The 14,850-nt window shown below is 43.1% G+C and overlaps 1 protein-coding gene across 2 annotated transcripts in view; it reads left to right on the forward strand.

Annotated features, from left to right (window-relative positions):
- The first annotated feature begins 3,707 nt into the window (after positions 1–3,707).
- Positions 3,708–14,850, forward strand: part of Pak1 (p21 (RAC1) activated kinase 1) — a 140,353-nt gene continuing 129,210 nt past the window's right edge. For both annotated transcript variants that reach the window (XM_070034937.1, XM_070034940.1), the window contains exon 1: positions 3,708–3,974. The gene's annotated coding sequence lies outside the window, so the exon portion shown is untranslated. The remainder of the gene's footprint in view (positions 3,975–14,850) is intronic.

Raw genomic sequence — 14,850 nt, forward strand, 5'->3', positions numbered from 1 at the left:
GAGAGTTCATAATTTTCCCATAATCTCCCCCATCAGACTTCTTATCAACCCACTGCATTACAACCCAGAAGGCAGAAGGGTTAATGAATTTAAAATGAAGAACAAACCATTAGTGGAGGATCTGATAGCCAGACGTAGTGTTTTTGACATAGTAGTTAGAAATGGAAGCATTTCTGGGGTGTCTCAGTCCTTTTGTGCTGTTGTAACAAAATCCTTTAGATGACTGGATAATTTAGAAATTTATCTCTCACAGTTCTGTAGGCTGACATGTCCAAGATCAAACTACCAGGAAATTCATTGTGTGTAGAATTTGCTTTTTCTCTCTAAAGTGCTACCAGGTTACTGTGTTCTCACGTGGTAGAAGGGCTAGAAATATTCTTTAAACAATATAGCAGACACATTTGCAACACTATCCAGATTTAACAAATGAGATTTTACTTTATTAGCTTCAGATCTTCTCTGCTTCCCCTCTTCTTCCTCCTGCTCTTCCTCTTCTCCCCCTCTTCGTTACTCCCTCCTTCTTTCCCCCTCTTCTGGGACTGCTTTTACTTCTTTTCTTTTTGAGGCAAGTATTTCTCTGAATAGCCCAGACTGGCTTGGAATTTTGTAGTCTCAGCTAATCTTGAAATCAGTAATCCTCCTATCCCACCCCACTTTGTGTGGGTACTACTGTGTGTGTGTGTGTGTGTGTGTGTGTGTGTGTGTGTGTGTGTGTGTGTGATCTCATCCTGGGGCTTGAACTCAGGGCCTGGGAGATGTCCTTGAACTTTTTTTTTTCTGAAGGCTAGATCTGTACCAGTTGAGCCACAGCTCCATTTCCAGATTTTTGGTGGTTAATTGAAGAATCTCATGGACTTTCCTGCCTCAGATGGCTTCAAACCACGATCCTCAGATCTCAGTCTCCTGAGTAGCTGGGATTACAGGTGTGAGCCACCAGCATCCAATGTAACTATTTTGTTTTGGGCATACATTAATAATTCAAAGGAGTTTCATTGTAACATTTCCAAATATCTGTAGTGTATTGAACAAATCCATCTCCTTCATTATCTATTGCCTAAACTGTTCTCCTTCTTTCTTTTCAAAATTGAACATATTTTTGTCCTCTTCATTCCCCAGTACCCTCTCCTTTTCCTTCCCCCAGACAGTCCCCATTTTACATTTATGTCCCATTTTCATCACCATCACCATTATAATCATCATTATTTTAGGTTTAGATTTCACATATGAGAGAAAATATGGTAGGTGGCTTTTTGAGCCTAGTGTATCTTGTTCAGCAAGATGATCTCCAGTTCCATTAATATTTTTTTAATTTTTAATTTTTTAATTTTTTTTTATTTTTGGGTCCGGTCGTGGGGCCTGAACTCTGGGCCTGGCTGCTGTCCCTCAGCTCTTCAGCTCAAGGCTAGCACTCTACCACTTGAGCCACAGCGCCACTTCCGGCTTTTTTTTTTGCTTATGTGGTGCTGAGGAATCAAACCCAGGGCCTCATGCATGCAAGGCAAGCGCTCTACCACTGAGCCACCTTCCCAGCCCCTCCATTAATATTCTTGCAAATGATTCATTTTTCTTTTTCTTTGTAGGTCTTGGGGCTTGAACTTAGGACGTGAGCTTTTCTGTTCAAGGCTATTGCTGTACCACTTTAAACCATAACTCCACTTCCTGTTTTCTGGTAGTTAATTGGATATATGTCTCATTGATTTTCCTGCCTGGGCTGGCTGTGAACCATGATCCTCAGATCTCAGCCTCCTGAGTAGCTAGGATTAGAGTCTTGAGCTACCAGTGCCTGGCTGATTTCATATGTCTTTATGGCTGAATGATCCCCAATGATTATTGTCTATACCAAGCATTATATACTACATTAAAAAATCCATTCATTGATTGTTGAACACTTAAACAGTTTCCCTAGCCTGGATACTGTGAATAGAGCTGCAATAAACATGGGTGTGGGCAGTATCTCTTATATGTTGAATTATACGCTCCTTTGGATACATTTCATAAAGTAAATGTATTTTTAGTGTTTTGATGAACCTCCTTACTGATTTCCTTAGTGGTTACTGTTAGGTTTTTAGAAAGAGGTAGCCGAGTAAGAACACTGTCCACACGTGGTATTCAGGTAAGGGGTAGGTTTATTCAGTAGACCTGCTGGGACCAGGCAAGGTTGGCATTCCATGAGGCTGGCAAAAGAGGGTGTCTGGCCCTGGGTTAGGCCTTATCTAGGGTAGGGGCAGGGAAAGCTGTGTCCAGGTAAAGGAAGTGGGACCAGCTAAGAGGTGGGACCAGGTGGGAGAAAGGTGTGGCCACATCTGATTCAGATGTGACATCAGCGGATGCAGATGTGACCTCTTCCAGGTGTCCCAGTTGCCTAGGTAACGCAGGTACTGGGCGGGGTCTGCTGGCCATCCAGGAATGGACCTTACAGTTACCATAGTTTCCATTCCCACCAATAGTGTATGAGGATTTCCTTTCCCCCACATTCCCACCAGCATTTATTGTTTTCTTAATGATGGCCATTAAGATGGTCTTCTTTTATGGTTAAGAATGCTGGCCATTTCTTCATATATTTATTAGCCATTTCTACTTCTGAGAACTGTGTTCAATATGTATGCTCATTTATTAATTAGATTATTTGTTCTTTTTGCTGTTTAATTTTGTGAATTTTTCTATGTTCTCATTATTAATCAAGTATCCATTGAATAGCTGGCAAAGATTTTCTCTCATTCCTAGGTTGTCTCTTCATTTTGGTCATTTTTTTCCCTTTGATGTAAATCAGCCTTTTAATTTGATGAATCCCATTTGGCAATTTTTTACTCTTGTTTTCTAGACAATTGGAGCCTATTCAGAAAATAATTGCCTAGGTCCGTTATCTTCAAGTGTTTTCCTTTAGAAGTTTCAACGTTTCAGATCTGACCCTGGGATTTTTGCACCATTTCAAACTGATTTTCGTACAGGGTGAGAGGTAGGGAGCGGGTGTCTAGTTACAGAGTCTTCTGCATGTAAAGAACCTGCTTCCCAGAACCATCTGTTGAACAAGCTGTTTCCTCCGACGTATATTTTTGGCTCCTCGGTCAAAAGTCAGATGGTTAGGACAAAGGTTTAAGAAGGGTGAGACAGTTCCCGATGTCCCTTCGGAATACCTCTAAGTTCTCCGTCATTTTTCCTCCGCGGCCCTGTGAAATGCGGAGTCCTAGCTGTTGGGCTGAGATCAGAGAGGTCGGGGCTCTGGCGATGAACCTGTGCTACTCTGTCACGGAGTGTCAGTCCTGTTTGATCCTGTCTACACCACGGTAGAGTCATCCACACCGCCCCCAACCCCCGCACAGAACAAAACAAAACTTCCGGGAGAAACCCCTCTCGCACAGAGCCCGCGGCCGGAGAGCCGCGACTCCGTGACGTCACGCAGCCGCGGGGTGATTCCCGGCCTCTGGCGTCACGCGCCGATGACGTCACCCGGACGCCCGCCGCTCCCTCGCCTGGGCCTCGCTCACGTGGGTCACTCCGGCGCTCCCGCCCCCTCCCACCTGCAGGAGGCGGGGCGGCGGCGAGAGGGGCGGGGGCCGGTGGGCGCGGCCGGCGCCGGGCCCCGCGGCGGCGTACAATAGCGAGGTGGCGGGCGGGGGGAGGGGGAGGCGGCGGTGCTCCGCGGCGGCGGCCGGGGCCGGAGGTGCGGGCTGCCCGGCGACGCCCCTCGCGGCTTTCCCCAGCTGCTCCCGCCCCCTCCATTCACCCTTCGCGCCTCCGGGGGGCTCGGCGCGCTCCGCGTCCCCGCCGCGGACTCCCTTCCGCGAACGCCGCCGCGCGCCTGCTCCCTCACACGCCTCGGGGCCTCCGGCGCGCCCGCGTCCCCCCCTCGCTTTCCCCAGGCTCCGCGCTCGCGAACCCCGAGTCCCGAGGAGAAAGTGCCGCGGCCGCTCGCGCCCACCCCCGGCCCGGCCGCCGCCGCCACCGGGGTGGAGGAGCCGCGGCGAGCGCCCAAGGTGAGAGCCGGGCGCCCCGGCGCCGCCGGAGCCCGGGCTGGGGTGCGGGGCTGAGGTGGGGTGCGGCGGGGGGGGGGTGCGGGGCGGGGCCCGCGCCCATTCATTCTGCGCGGCGGGGCCGCGCGCCAGGTGAGCGGAGGTCGCGCCGCCCCGCCAGGCCAGCCAGCGGCTCGGCCCGCCCGGACCAACAAAGGCGCCCGGTGCCTGCCCCGGGGTGACCTGGGTCTGCCGCGCCGGTTCCCCCCCCCCCCCCCCGCCCGGGGGACCCCGGAGCGAGGCCTGGCTGGCCCGGGGGGGGGGAACACCTAGGTCTGTGACCCACTCCCTTCCAAACTTCGCGGGGTTTGGTCGCCAACCCGTCTCCGGGATGGGGAAGCCTGGGAAAGCGGGTTCCCTCTGCACGGCGGGATCACCGGTCCCCGCTCCGGGAATCCCTTCAAGGGTTCGACTCCCCACCCCGGGCGTGTGTGTGTGTGTGGGGTGCGGGGGACACAGGGAATAAATCCAAGCTGCGGGCCCCTCCCCCACCGGGAATCCTCCCGCACTTGGGAAGTTAAAAGACCCAGGGAAAGGAGCGTCCTTAGTTCACTTTCACCGTTAGCCCAGTTCCAAAGTTCCCTGCCTGGAATTTTCTAGACGTCAAGTGTATTTTGCCAGAACCACTTGAGAAGTATCGGGTGTTTTCTTTTGGTCTTAGGAGCAAAGTCCTTGTCTGTTTCACCTTTTGGACAATTGTCTTTAGGCTGAAAGGTGAAAGGATGAGTTAGTTCTGTGGCTGCTAGTAAAACCCTACTTTCCCCTCCCTCCCTCCCTCCCTCTCCCTCTTTCTTTCTTTCTTTCTTTCTTTCTTTCTTTCTTTCTTTCTTTCTTTCTTTCTTTCTCTCTCTCTCTCTCTCTCTCTCTCTCTCTCTCTCTCTCTCTCTTCTTTCTTTCTTCCCTCTTGGTCACTTCCAACCTTAAGTTCTAAGAGTTTGCATTTTAAGCTTCAGAAACAAGCAGGTAGCAAATTTACTCAGCGTCTGATATTCCACAGAAGAATCCTCTCCACTGTGAAGTCTTTGCTGGCATCATCTTTCCTTTCCAACAGTCAAAGTGACTTCTCCCCAGTGGCGACTTTAGAGGCCCACTGAGAGTTCTGCCACTGAAACGTTGTTGTTTCTGTTTGGAAATACTAAATCAGGTACACCTCACTGAACGGGAAACTACACCTTGCAAAAAAGGGTTTTGGGAACACGGACACTGTAATATTTCCTGGAGCTTGTTTGTATTCTTAGCTACATGAAGACTTAGGTCTACCTGATCAGTGTGCCTGTTCAGTCATCTGTTTATTCAGCATTACTGGAGTCTGGAGTGCTACTATGTTTCAAGCTTCCTCCGAAGAGATAGGGGATTCCCAGTCTATTAAGACTGTCTGTGTCTTCCAAGAGCTCAAAATCTAGAGTGAGGTAGACATGTAAACAATGAAGGCCCTGTGGGGGACTCCAGTTGTACTGGGAGTACTGTGAAATAATGGAGGTTGCTGGACCTGTTTTACAAGTCTTGTCTTGGCCAAAATTAGTCCTGAAAGGAAAGTGACTGGGCCCCTCATCCATAGGAGGTCACTTGATAGAAAACTGGTTCAGTTCAATTCAGTGTATATTTACTGAGATGTTTTGAGGCACAGAGGAAGGAATGCCTTAAAGGAAGGCACTTGTGCATCCAGAAGAATCTTCCTAAAACAAAACTTGGTGGCACCAGTGCCTCATTGTCCAAAGATTTATTTCCTTGACATGAAATAAAAAACCTGAAAGAAGCTAGGCTATAGTGACTCCTGAAATTCTAGTTTTCGAGTGGCTGCTCCAGAGGATGTAAGTTTGAAGACAGTTTGGTCGAAAAAGGCAAGAGACTTCATCTCTAAGTAGGCTGGCCAAAGCAGGCCTGATAGCATTGCTCAAGAGGTAGAGTGCCAACTAATCAAGCTTAGGGTTCTGAGTTCAAAGCCAAGTACTGCAAGAAACAAACAAACAAAAAATGATGATGACAACAACAACCAAAAAGAAATTTGTGGAAATCAGACCAGTGCCTGTCTTTGCAGCCCCTCTTTCTGTACTTTCCTGTACTTTATTCATCAGCTGTTTCTGCATGTGATACATTTTCTACCTGGAATGCCTGCCTTTTACCCCTTACTTCACTCTGGAAAAAACCCTTGTTGAATTTCTAGGAAGGAGTCCCTTGGTCTTATCCTTTCCTCCTTACCAGTGAGTTGTTCTTCTATCTTACTGGCTCATGTACATAACATTCTTAACAGTCCTCTTCTTGTTACTCTATCCCAATTAAATTTGAGTTCATATATATTTTAGCCTGTGAACTTCTTGAGGCTAGGATCAGTTTAGTTTTAGTGCCTAGCACTTTAAATGGATCAATGTATGAATGAAGAAGCAAGGCAAGGCCCACCAGATAGAATACCTACCTAATCTTTTGAGTTGGAATAATTAATTCTCAAAGTGGTCCCTGAACCAGCAAAATCTGAAAACTTGAACACTTGACAAGTATCATCCCAGATCGAAACATGAAAAACTCTGGATTTGGGGTACTGAAGTCTATTAAGTCCTCCAAGTAATATTAGTGTTTGTTAAAGTTTAGGAACTACGAGATTAACCCTTTACAGAGTGCTGGTGGTGTTTCATGCCTAGAATGCTAAGTTATTTGGGATGCTGAGATTGGGAAGACAGTGGATCAAGACTAGCCTAGGCATATACATGAGACCTCAACCAATAGCTGGGTGCAGTGGTACATGTGTCAGTTTTGCTATGAGAAGGCTGAGATTAGGCTGTTTGAGGCCAGCCTGAGCAGTAAAGCCTTCCAGACTCCATCTCAGTAGCAGTAATTGAGCATGGTGGTTTATACCTGTCATCCCAGCGATTGCAGGAAGTGAAAAATAGGCCTGAACAAAAAGTGAGACCCTGAATAAAAAATAACCAGTAGAGGGGACCGGGAAGGTGGCTCAGTGGTAGATTGCTTGCCTTGCATGCATGAGGCCCTGGGTTCGATTCCTCAGCACCACATAAGCAGAAAAAGCTGGAAGTGGCGCTGTGGCTCAAGTGGTAGAGTGCTATCTTTGAGCTGAAGAGCTGAGGGACAGCACTCAGGCTCAGAGTTCAGGCCCCACGATGATGACCACTACCACCACCAACAACAAAATGCCAGTATAGCCAGGCACTAGTGGCTCAAACTAATCCTAGCCAGGCATTAGTGGCTCAAACTAATCCTAGCTACTTAGGAGGCTGATATCTGAGGACTGCAGTTTCAAGCTAGCCTGGATAGACAAATTCAAGAGACTCTTATCTCCAGTTAATCAGCCAAAAAAGTGAGAAATGGAGGTATGGCTGTAGTACTGGCACACAAACACACACACAAAAAAACAGTGTAAGATGGGCACCGTGGTTTAAATTTACTTGGGAGGTAGAGATTAGGGGAGCTCAGACCAGCTACAGTGAGAAGAGAGGTTCATGAGATGGCATCTCAACCAATGGCTGGGTATTGTGAAGTTGCTTGTTATCCCAACTACAAGGAAAGCATATGGAAGAATGAAGTGGCATATGCCTGTTTTCAGTGATTGGAGGTGAGGGGGGAGGATATAAATAGGAAGCTTGTATCTTCCCACTGGAGGCTTGGAGATAAAATGAGACTCTACTTTGAAAATAACTGACACAAATAGGGACTGGAGACTAGTTTAGAAGTAGAGTACCTGTGCAGTATGGGTGCGGCCCTGGGTTCAATGCTTAGTATATTCTCTATAAAATCAGCACTCTACCAGTTCTCTTCCTCCATTCTTTTTCTGTTTAGAACTCACTGCCTACCATTGCATTGCATTGTATTGCATTGCATCCCATCCCACCCCATCCCATCAACCGTCTGTTTGTCTAAATGATCATCCATCTCCTACTATCAGAATGAAAAAGCTTCTTAATAGTAGGAAGTTTGTTCTACTCAAGTTCATTGCTTTAAGCCCAATGATATTTGTTGAATGAATAATATGATTTAGTCCTATTTACTCTTGTAAATTTACTGCTGTTACATTGAACTTTATTCAAGAATAGTTTTTCAGTGAAGAGGAATCACATTCCAATATGTAAACCCAAGGAGATCATAACATTTAGGGGATTTATTTTAGCTTGAAATTGTCTTCCCTTTTACTGTCTTTTTTATTTTTTATTTCTTTTTTCTTTGTTTTTTATTGTGAAAATACTGTACAGAGGGGTTACAATTACATGGGCAAGATAATGTGTACATTTCTTATCAAGCATTGTGGCCTCCTCCTTTGTTTCCCCTTCCCATCCCATCCTTCCCCCCCTCCCCCACACCTTTTACTGTCTTTAAACAGATCTTTGCATTCTCATTGTTTTATTTTGTTTCCTTTTCTCTTTCAGTCTTGACCTGAAAACTACTGAAATATCTTAGGCCAAGAATGTTTCTTGGAAATTTTCAACTTGGTTTTGCAAGTCTAAATATAAATAAGCACCCTACTTTTGGGTCTTAACTTGAAACCGTGTCTTTCCAGGCTCCTGTGTTTTTGTCTTTCTGTAGAGATACTTCAAATGCTACAAGGGCTTATTTAACTTCACACAAAAGTTTCTCTGCCTTATGAAGCTTTTAAAATGTGTTTGTGGGCTGGGAAGGTGGCTCAGTGATAGAGTGCTTGCCTTGCATGCATGAGGCCCTGGGTTCGATTCCTCAGCATAAGCAGAAAAAGCCAGAAGTGACACTGTGGCTCAAGTGGTAGAGCACTAGCATTGAGGTGAAGAGCTGAGGGACAGCGCCCAGGTCTAAAGTTCAGGCCTCACGACTGACCAAAAATAAAAAAATAAAAATGTGTTTGTTTCTTTTACTTTCTTATAGCCTAACATAACATGCCCAGATTTCTCTTTCTTTATTTCTGGAAGAGTTTATTTGTTCATTAATTTACTTATTTACTTTCTTTTCTGTATGTTTTGTTTTTAAAGTGTAGATCAATTGTACATAGAAGTTTCATTGAAATATTTATCCACTTACAGTTATTGAGTCCTCTACCGTAGCTAGGCTCTTCTATCAAGCAGGATGTACAGCAACTATATAGTAGGGTCCAGTCCAGTTCCTGTGTGTGTGTGTATGTGTGTGTGTATTCTGATGCTTGAATTCAGGGCCTGGGGGTTGTCCTTGAGCTTTTTTGCTCAAGTTTAGTACTCTACCCTTTGGGCCACAGTTCTACTTCTGGATTTTTTGGTGGTTAGTTGGAGGTAAGAGTCTGATGAACCTTCCTGCCCAGGCTGGCTTAGTACCTTGATCCTCAGATCTTAGCCTCTTGAGTAGCTAGGATTACTGGTGTTGAGCCACCAGTGCCCAGCCAAGCAGTCCAGGTTTTTGAGCTAAGAATAATACAACATAGTGTTGGTAAGTACTGAAATAGAGGGGTGAAATGAAGTAATATGATCATAAAGGTGGCAGAAAGCTGCCTCTATAAGTTTTATCTCTTTTTTGTCAAGTTTTTCATTTTATTAGTTTTTTTTCTGCTTATGTGGCGCTGAGGAATTGAACCTAGGGCCTCATGCATGCAAGGCAAGCGCTCTACCACTGAGCCATCTTCCCAGCCCTTGTCAAATACTTTAATAAGCAGATTAAAAACAGTAATTGTAAGAGATCATTGACTTTGCTGGGAAAACTAAAACAGAATAAAGCTAGAATTAGCAGTTGGCAGTTTGGGACAATCCTCTATTCTATTGCTGATTTTTTTTTTTTTTTTGGGTCCGGTCGTGGGGCCTAAACTCTGGGCCTGGGCGCTGTCCCTCAGCTCTTCAGCTCAAGGCTTGCACTCTACCACTTGAGCCACAGCACCACTTCCGGCTTTTTTTCTTTTTGCTTATGTGGTGCTGAGGAATCGAACCCAGGGCCTCAGGCATGCAAGGCAAACACTCTACCACTGAGCCACCTTCCCAGCCCCTGCTGATGATTTTAATAACCACCTCTCTTAATCTTTGTGAGCCATAGCTAGAAAGTGGGAAAAAACTTCTACCGCCACTACCGCTGCCCGCCACTACCACCTCCACTTCCTCCTCCTCCTCCTCCTCTTCACTTCCTCCTCCTCCTCCTCCTCCTTAGAAATGTTTAAGGTTATCCTCTTCATAGATACCTTAATTGTAAAAAAAGTAATGAATGCTCTATTTGGGGTGAGGGAATAATGAAGAGCTGAGAAAGTTCAGAGACCTTAATTTAATCTATATTATTGCATGAGCTTGTAAAAATAATTTTTATCCCTGTACATTTGATCCTCACTGTAAAATGAGGTTAGTGACAGTTGCTGTGTCTAGCTTTCAGGGTTATGAAGCAACTAAATAAAATATTGAGTAGAGAGAAACCTTTGAAAACCAAAATTGGTAGCTCATTGTTAAGTGATGCTAAACTTATAATTGCTTACATTATTAAACACAAGTACCAGACATTGTATGAGGTGTTTAACGTGTTTTTTTTTTTTCCAACCCCCAGAATAATAATGCTGGTATCTCATAGATAAGGAAGCAGATGATTATAAAGGAAACTTGTTCAAGGCTTTGCAGCAAATAAGTGGCATACCTCAATTCCAGTCCTTAGCCACCTGGCTCCAGAAGCACTGTGCTATTTTCACTCCCCAGGCTGCTTTATTTTTTGTGCATGGAAGATACAGGAATGTTTGGCAAATAGTGCTGTCAGAGTTAAAATAAAATTTTTCTTCATTCAGTATGCTTTTGTGAGTGCCTGCGTACATGTGTGCTTTCGAAATATTGGCAAAGATAGGTTTACGTTAATTGCAGTTACCATTTATATAGAAGAAAGTTTTCACAGTTTTCACAGTATCCCTGTGAGCTAGGTGTTCCCATTTTATAAGATAGTAGACTGTGGATCACAGAAGTGTTGATTTACTGTCACATAATTAGCAAATGCTTGGATAGTGATTTTAAATGACATTTTAAAATTCTAAAGGTAATATATTACTTTTGCCTCTATCATTATATTGACTTTTGAGCTCTATTAAATCTAGAAACATCCTTTTAAATTACTTCTGGTCTTCTTCCTCTGAAGAAAATCCTAATGTCCACGGTTTGAACTAGAAAAAAAATTGCTGATAAACTGACAGATGGTCATGATTGTATAGTTTAAAGATAATATTTCTTATTGAGATGAAAGATCAGGCTTTATCTAGTATTCTGTGTCATCTGTGCCTGAAAATGTATTTCTATTTGGCATTGTTGCTTTATTAACATATTTTTTCTGCCCTGCTTTAAGCTCTTTTCTTCCTTGAATAATTTCCTATTCTCTTAAATCCTGTTTTGAGCTATAGGGTATCAGGTTATCATTTATGGTTTTGTTTTGTTTTTTGTCAGTCGTGGGAATTGAACTCTGGGCCTGTGTGCTGTCCCTACGCTCTTCAGCTCAAGGCGAGTGCTCTACCACTTGAGTCATAGCACCACTTCCAGTTTTCTAGGTTTATTAGAGATAAGAATCTCATGACTTTCCTGTCTGGGCTGGCTTTGAACCATGATCCTCAGATCTCAGCCTCCTGAGTAGCTGGGATTACAGGCATGAGCCACTGGCGCTGGGCTATGTTTTTTTTTGTTTTGTTTTTTTCTTATTTTCAGATTACACCTCTTAAGGAATAGTGTAGTAGTAAGTCTAGAAAGAATTAGCAATTCATTGATACCTTATATGATTTTGTGTGGTACTGGTTAATTTTCTACAGTTGATCTAACTGTAGTTACAAAACTCCATTATGTTTTGACTTCTATATATGGAATCTACGTTAAGTGATTTATGTGTAGCATTAGGAAATTCATTTTTATTTATGGGGCTTTCTTCCTTTACCTTTCCTTTTCCAACGCTTTCCTTTTTTTTTTTTTTTTTTTTTTTTGGTCAGTCATGGGGCTTGAACTCTGGGCCTGGGCGCTGTCCCTGTGCTCTTCAGCTCAAGGCGAGCGCTCTACCACTTGAGCTATAGTGCCACTTCCAATTTTATAGTGATTTATTGGAGATAAAAGTCTCACAAACTTTCCTGTCCGGGCTGGCTTTGAACTGCGATCCTCAGATCTCAGCCTCCTGAGTAGTTAGGATTACAGGCGTGAGCCACCGGCGCCTGGCTTCCAACACTTTCCAATATCTCTTTTCCTTTCCGATTGTTTAAGTATCAGCTGAAGCTGACAGAACATTTACTCCTGTATAGATAAATGCCTTTTGAATATTTTTTTCTCTGGCACTGGGGTTTGAACTCAGGACCTTGCATTTGCTAGGCAGGAGGTCTACTGCTTGAACCACATTGAGAGCTAGCTGCCTTTTGAATAATTTGGGCTGGCAAATGAAAATGCCAGTATATGCATGGCTTCCTTATCTGTCTCCTCTATAGGATTTGCAGGCCCCACCTGCCTGATTTCCACAAAGCTGGGACAGATGTCTTCCTTATTTTAACTCTTGTCCTTCTAGTACTTTGTGTATCACTGCAATATTATCTATCATTTTCTTAAAAAGGAAATAGATGTAAAAAGAGGAGCCCTAAATTTGAATTTAGGCAAAGAGCAACTTGGGTACTTATTTACATCTGTATTCTTTTGCAAGTAGAAGTAATATTTAATTCACAGAGTTGATGTGAAGATTAATATGTGAAAATTAGTTGCAGATGGTTATATAGATACTAGGTAGAAGAGTTGTAATTTTATGACTTACTGTTAAGTGTAGCAGTGGTTTTTAATTTTGTTTATACATTTGAACTGCTTGTCAGGACTCTTTCTTGGTGTGTGTGTGTGTGTGTGCGTGTGTGTGTGTGTGTGTGTGTGAGATATCCCATGTCTGAAATCTACTTGGGAGTGAAGAAACATGAAGATTGGAGGATTTTAGTCTGAGGTTGGCCTGAGCAGAAGTGCAAGACCCTATCTGAAAGACACCCTAAAAGCAAAAAGCTGGGATTGTGGCACACATCATAGAGGCTTGAGTCCAGCAAGACAGATGTACTTTATATTTGTTTTATAGAAGAGAATACTTGAATTGCCTAAGGGTAAGCAGCACAGCTATGATGGTGAAGCTAGATACTTCTGACTTCTCAGCTCATTTATCTCGTTACTTCATAGCTAGCTTACACCCTTAAGGATCTAAATACACACATATATATAAACATAAAATAAATATATGTATTTTATGTTACATATATTAAAATGTATATATGTGTGTATGTGGGGGGGGGGGTGGTTTCCACAATAGTTTGTAAGCTGGGAAGAACTTGGTTATTAGGAATTTGAAGTAATACCACTAACAGTGCTTTTAACTCAGTTCTGTGGGCATTTCTTAGAATTCCTTGTTCTTTGAACTCTTTCCTACCCCAGGAATTGGTAATCACGGCATACTAGGCTAAAATATTGTTTCATGTCTTTATAGAATTTCTCCTTGTTTCAAAATATTTTTATTTTATTATGAAAATAGCACATTTTTAAAAAATAAGAAATTTGAAAATAAAATGGATTATGAGCTTTAATATAATAAAACACTAATGATGCCAAATTTTCATACTCTCCCCACCTCAAAAAGAATTTTTATATAAATGGTAAAAACAAAAACCAAAACCCAAACAGCTCACCTGACATGTGGATAAGATGGGGAAAGGTGAGGTAGAATGATGGAAGGAGTGAAATTGATCAAGGTGCTTTGTATTCATAATCTGATTTGTGGAATTGAAACCCTTTTGTAAAACTACTTAAAAAAAATCCACCTGACACCTGTTGCAACAATGAGAAGTACAAGTTGTCATGTCCAAAACGAGCTTTACAACGTCGGTGCGGGGGGGGGGGGGGGGGGAAGGAGAAGGATTGGGATTGGGGGGGAGGGGGGAGGCTGGAAAGGGATGTGAAGGGTAAACAAAGGAGGAGGCTGCAATTCTTGGTAAGAAATGTACATATTATCCTGCCCATGTAATTGTAACTCCTCTGTACAGTATGTTCACAAATAAAATTAAATTTAAAAAAATCCACCTGACATAATCATCAGAATTTTATTAGAGAAATGTAAACAAATTAACATGTAATGTATTTCTACTCGTTTTTAAAAAAGTATAGTATGGTAGTCACTCTATCCCCAACATCCTCTTTCCCCAACCTTATTGTACTTTGGAGATAAATGAGGAACAAGTCAGCACCATTACTTTTTTTTTTTTTTTCAACCATTACTTTCATTAACTTTGAACTTAAGGCCTGTGCATGCCTGGGAAACCCTTTAGCACTCTTTGAAAGATTATTTATTAAGGACTTTCACAATACCAAATACTTTATGTTCAAGAATAATCCTAGGAGACTAAATAGCTATCTTTTATACATGGTTTCATCATGTAACCAAAGTAGCCCAAGCTGGCCTCAAATTCCCCTGCCTTAGCCTCCAGAGTGCCAGAATTACTAATGTTAGACTGCATATGATTGGTTTTCTTTTCCGTCTAATAATTGGGAATTGAACCCAGAAACCTGCACATACTAGGCGAATGCTCTCCTACTGAGCTACATCCCCAATTTTAATGTATCATTTACTGTTCATTTTTATAAATGAGAAGAATTTGTATCAGAGAGCTTAAGCTAGAATTTGAAGCATTTAATTGCTTCACATTTTAATGTCATTACATTGTAACTATGGCAAAACACATTGTTACTCTTAGCATTCATTTTCCTCAGGTATTATATAGATGTGTTCCTAGCTTAAGTACTTTACAACAGTGCTCTTTCTCTTTCTCTTTTTCTTTCCCTCCTTTCCCCATTTCATTTCTTTTTCTTTCTCTCCTTTCCTCCCTCCCTCTGTTCCTTCGTTCCTTCATTCCTTCATTCCTTTGTTCTTTCTTCTTTCCTCTTTTTGTAGTACTCCCTTG

Source organism: Dipodomys merriami, unplaced genomic scaffold (genome assembly GCF_024711535.1).
Source record: "Dipodomys merriami isolate MVZ:Mamm:240054 unplaced genomic scaffold, mDipMer1.0.p SCAF_25, whole genome shotgun sequence".
NCBI lineage: Eukaryota > Metazoa > Chordata > Mammalia > Rodentia > Heteromyidae > Dipodomys > Dipodomys merriami.